We start from the raw sequence: 6,029 nt of genomic DNA, 5'->3' as shown, positions 1-6,029 counted from the left end.
TCTTTCCTGTGAAGGGAATTGACAGAGTTTTTGAAACTGCACCTTTGGCTCTATTACTCCTTAGCTCCTCTATTTTCTTTAGGACTATTCTCCTTCCAGTCACGTTAAATCCAAAGTTCTTCTTGAAGGATGAATAGAGTTTTATTAGTACATATTGGCTTTCTTGAAGAATTATGTGAGTTGGCCATGTGATCTCTTTCCCTCCCTTGTACTTGAACACTAGCCTCTCAGGAAGATGTCTGTAAGCATCAATCCCTCTTACTTGTTCCAATTCTTCCAAGTACATGTTTATTTCAGAGAACTCCTTGATGTCACAGATGTATAAGAGATCTTCCTTGTTAACTGTGGGTTGAGATTTAGTTAGGGTCTTGGATCTAAGAGTCACAGGCTTCACTTTCTTGATTGCTCTAGACTTTGTTTTCTTTGGCTTGTTGAAGATAGAAAAGTTTAGTTCAGGAATTGGCAAACTATCCCAGTTTACTGGCTCATCCTTTAGAATTATGGGCTCACCATAAATATTCGGATCCACCACCTTGAATTCTTCAAATACCACTAAGGGTTTTGATGTCTAAGTTGAAGTTGTATATTATTTGGTTTCTTTATCTGTTGGGCTTCCTGTTGTATTTTCTGATCTCGAGGTTCAGTAATCACAGATGGTTGTGCAGAAATCTCAGTTGTAGTAATCACAGCTTGAAGTTTGGCCAAGATAGCAACTTGCTCCTTCTTTTGTTTGAGCTTCTTAGCATCTAAGGCAGCTTGCCTCTTTTCTCGCCTGATTCTTTCTTTCTCTTCCTTTTTAGCTTCTACAAACTGAGGGTATCCAGCCACCACACATATTTCCTTACCATTTCTGTAAATCTTGGCAATTCTTCTTTTAAGTACTGAATCAGCTGGATCCTTGAAAAATGCAATTGACCTAGCCAACAGCTTCTTCTCATCTGGCCTAGGTGTCTCATATAAAGTATCCATAGGATTTTTGTCAGAAAACTTTGAGTAGTTTCTTTTTGGCTTCAATACCAGATTTTCCTTTGAATACTTTATGCAAGAAGTTTGACCCTTTTACAGATATTTCAAACTCATTTCATTCACAGAAATCTGCTTGACTTGAGAGTGATGATTAAAGATTTTGTCTGGTTTCTGAATTGGCCCAAATTTTTGTTGAATTTCTGCATCTATTTTCCTCCATTTATCATCTAATTCTTTATCCACAGCTGCAACATCAAGCATCTTGGGATTTGATTTAACTCAAGTTTAGCAGATGCTATTTGGATCAGATCAGTATTGTCCAATACTTCTGGCTTTGGCAGAGTAAATTCTGGAACAATTACTTGGTTGATTTGAACATTTACCACATGCTCCCCCTCACTAGTAGGCTCTGCTTGATCGACTTGAATTTTTAATTCTTTATCCCCCTTTTTGTTATCATCAAGTAGAGTGGAGGTGGAGGTTTGTGCAGCCACCAGCTTTTGCAGCAACTGAGTTTGTTGTGCTTGATGAAGATGAATTGTTGTGAGAGAAGCTTCCATTACAGTCAACCTTGTATCTAGGGAAGCCACTTTAGTGGCAAGATCAAAATTCTTCCTTAGTTGTCTTTTAATGTCAAGCATTGTTGCATCTGGAAGTTTAGCATCCAATCTTTTAGAGACATCCTTCTTTACTTGATCAATCTCAGTTTTGATAGAAGTGACATCCTGATTGTGTTAAAGGCCTTGGATTTGATGTAATTGCAGAGAGTTGAGATGTGCCTGTAAGAGCTTTCTGGTGCTAGCATTAGTATTAGATTGAAGAGCATTATGTGTCTCTTGAATTTGATGGATGAGAGTGGTATTGAAATGTTAAATATCACAGTCCTTGGAGAATGCCCAGGAAGGCAGTCCAGATCTAGTGGTGGGCCTTCTTCTCCCCCTATGTCCATGAGCTCTCCACTATCATCACCATCATCTCCAAAGAAATCTGCAGATTCACCAGTACCATAGTCAACATCATCACCAGCTCTAGGTGGCATGGCTGTGATGGAATCCTTGGCTCTTTGCATTGATTGAGTGGTATGCACCAAGTTTAACATCTTCTCTGCATTTTCATTGCCCTTTCCAGCCAAAAGTTGATATGCTGGAACAGGATGAGTAAATGCCTCAGCATCCAAAGAGATGGAATCAATGTCAGCTTGATCATACTGAGATAGTTTCTCTCTGTCTGCATCATTAACATTCATTGACTCACTAATAATGATGTCCAACCTTATTTCTCCTGTACCTGTATTTCTCTCATGATCTCTCTGTTCTTGCATCAAGGGCTCCCCTTGGCTTCCCACCTTCACACCCTCACCTTCACCATTTAAGGTGGGACTCCTCTCACTCATGTTTGCCAGACCTGAAGAAATGGTCTGCATTGGTTCACTCATTTCTCTCCTTTTTCCTGGGAGCAACCCAGCCTCTCACTCAATTCACTCCCTGCCCTCAGTCCTAAGAGTGATTGTACTACTACTAAGTCATCTGTACTTGTGACAATTGTAAGAATTTGAAGTTGTACAGAGACTCCCGATGGATGAGGAATATCCATCGGGATAGTAGTTTGGCTATCCGACGGATGACTGCTGTTAGGAACATCTGTCGGGATACAATCACTACTCGACGGATAAATAATATTTATTGGGATAGGAGAAATGAATGAGCTTGAAGTGGAGACTATTGTAGACTCTGTGCAGATTGATGAAAGTTTGGGCATAGATGTCTCAACAGACTCAGAAAGAATTGGCAAGTAAGCCAACAAATCATCTAAAAGGTGATGCTCACTTGCTTGGATTTTTGGCTTCTCCAATAGAGTTAAAGATGGAGAATTTGGAATTGATGTATGAATCATGTCTACATCTAGTGAGTGTGTGGGTGAATTTGGTGTTTCAGGTGCTTCAATTATTAATGATTTTGGCTGTGACACCACATTTATTGGAGCCACATCAATCTGACTTTGAGATGGTGCAGTGACTGGGTTTTTAGCACCAGTTTGCACTGTGTGTGTTCCCTGTGCATCCCCCAGGGTTTTAGATCTTTTCTTTCTTGCATAAGTCTGTGGTGAACTTGTGTCCCTAACCCTCTTGGCCTGTGCTCCTGATTGGGAGCTTGTTTCAACAGTAACATCCTTTTGGGAAGATGAAACTAAAATTGAGCTAATATCCTTGTTAACAACCACAATTTGTTGGGAAACTGTGGTGTGGCTAGGATTAGGTACGCTAATCTCACCACCCTCATCCTTAGGGTTTCTTTGATATTCACCCTGTCCCTTACCTTGCTCACTCTTCTTCACACTCCCTCTTTGTGTTTAGTAGATTTTGCATCTGATTTCTTTTGAAAGAAACCAGAGGGAGAAATTGTTGTTTTGGTAGCTTGGTAGGCATCTGTTGGGTCATTGACACAGATTCCATAGCTACACTTGAAGGCAAATAAATGTGTGAGGTTAGAAGAGTGGAGACAATGGTGCTTACCTCACTTACCTGAGGTCTTCCCATGATTGGAAAGTAGAAGAGGGGCACCTCTTTGTGGTGACTTGGCCTGTTGAGATCAACAATGACTCTCCTTTCTTGAACCCAATAATTCAGTTTGTTGGTTGGGTTCTCAACAACAATATTCTCAATAAGATGGTTAGCAAGCATCATAAAGAATCTAGCATAATAGACACTTTTACCTCTCTTATTAAGTTCTCCTAACTTATAACCTAACTCAAACATGATCAAGTTACTGAAGTTAAAGTACTTATTAGTAACTAGCATATAAAGCATGTTAAGCATAGAAATGTTAACATAATCAAAATTGCTTATTTTATCAGAGAATATCTTAGTCACTACATCACACAGATAGCTCCATTCCTTTCTAAGACCTAGCCTCCAAATTTCACTTAACTTAGAAGTTGAAAGTGCATAGCCCATATAATTTAACATATTAACTATATCGGTATCTGTGTGTGGAGCAGTAGTAGTGTTATTTGGAATTCTAAATCATGCTTTGATAATGTCACTATTAATGCAAAACTGCTTACCTTTAAGAGTGAAAGTTATGGTCTTGTCAGTAGAGTTGTACACGGCAGTTGTCCATATCTCCTCCACAACTTCACAGTAGATTGTGGGTGATTCCAGCATAGTATAACTGAGTTTACAACTCTTCACAAAGTCCATCATCTTGTGAAATTCTTCAGATTGTGGAATCTCCTTGTTCACAAGAGCTACAAAGTTGTTCTTTTCATAGATAAATCCAGATTGAGACATGATTTTGACTACTGGTGCCATTATTAGAGAATGAGATATTTGCAAAGAGAATATTTGCTTTGGAGAAGAAAGGAAGTTAGAGCAATTAATTTGAGAATAATAAAAGAATAGAATAAAAATGAATTCTGCTTTTATACTATCTCATAAATAAACTGTCAAAAATAATAAAGTGAAATAAAGTAACCAATCAAAATAGCCCAAAATAGCCGTTTAAAAATAAATAAACTGTAAAAATTCTGTCACTTATCCGTCGTGTTATACTTACAAACTATAAGTATACCCGATGGATAACGTTCATAGTTTTAACGGCTAAGATTGAGATAATTCGACGGATGAGAATAAACAATTATCCGTCTGGTTATAAAATAATCCAGAAAAATAATTGATTTTTATAAACAAATAATATTCTGAAGGATGATCAAACTCGATGGATAATGATAATCCGTCGGGATGTAAATTTTGACTTAGCCAAAATTTTATCCAAAACAGAGAAATCAATTAAGTTTCTGGCTGCATTAAAACTTGCAAAAATATCTGAAATGATTCAAGAATAATTAAGCATACCTAACTCACTTACCAATCTTGAAAAGGTAGATTCATCAAGTGGCTTGGTAAAGATATCTGCAAGCTGCTTTTCACTTGGAACAAAGTGAAGTTCCACAATACCATTCATCACATGTTCCCTAATGAAGTGGTACTTGATGTCTATGTGCTTTGTTCTTGAATGTTGTACTGGATTTTCAGTGATGGCAATTGTACTTGTGTTATCACAGAAAATGGGAATTCTATCCACTTGTAGACCATAGTCCAGCAATTGATTTTTCATCCACAAAATATGTTCACAGTATCTACCAGCAACAATATATTCAGCTTCAGCTGTAGAGGTGGAAACTGAATTTTGCTTTTTACTGAACCAGGACACAAGATTATTCCCTAGAAATTGACAGGTTCATGTTGTACTTTTTCTGTCTATTTTGCAACCTGCATAATCTGCATCTGAATAACCAGTTAGATCAAAACCAGAATCTCTAGGGTACCAAATGCCAAGTTTTGGTGTTCCCTTGAGATATCTGAAAATTCTCTTTATAGATACTAAGTGAGATTCTCTAGGATCAGCCTGAAATCTAGCACAAAGACAAGTAGAAAACATTATATCTTTCCTACTAGTTGTTAAGTACAGAAGTGAGCCAACCATGCCCCTATAGCTTGAAATATCCACAGACTTTTCAGTAGTGTTTAATTCAAGCTTAGTTGCAGTGACCATGGGAGTTTTTGCAGTTGTGCAATCTATTAGATCAAACTTCTTCAAAAGATCATGAATATATTTAGTTTGACTAATGAATATTCCATCACTAACTTTCTTAACTTGTAAACTAAGAAAGTAAGTTAGTTCTCCCATCATGCTCATTTCATACTTACTTTGCATCAATTTGGCAAACTTTTTGCAAAGTTTTTCATCTGTAGAGCCAAATATAATATCATCTACATAGATTTGAACAAGTATACTAGAGCCATTAACATTTCTAAAGAATAAAGTTTTATCAATAGTACCTCTTGTGAAGTGATTTTTCAAAAGAAACTTTGATAAAGTGTCATACCAGGCTCTAGGTGCTTGCTTCAGTCCATAAAGTACTTTCAAAAGATAGTAGACATATTCTGGAAAATTTGGATCTTCAAAACCAGGAGGTTGACTGACATAGACTTCCTCCTCCAAATCTCCATTTAGAAAGGCAGTTTTAATATCCATTTGGTAGACCTTGAAATTGGCATGAGC

The sequence above is a fragment of the Apium graveolens genome, chromosome 3 (assembly GCF_009905375.1).
Source record: "Apium graveolens cultivar Ventura chromosome 3, ASM990537v1, whole genome shotgun sequence".
Taxonomy (NCBI): domain Eukaryota; kingdom Viridiplantae; phylum Streptophyta; class Magnoliopsida; order Apiales; family Apiaceae; genus Apium; species Apium graveolens.
The sequence above is the reverse complement of the archived record's forward strand: the minus strand, read 5'-3'. Positions refer to the sequence as shown.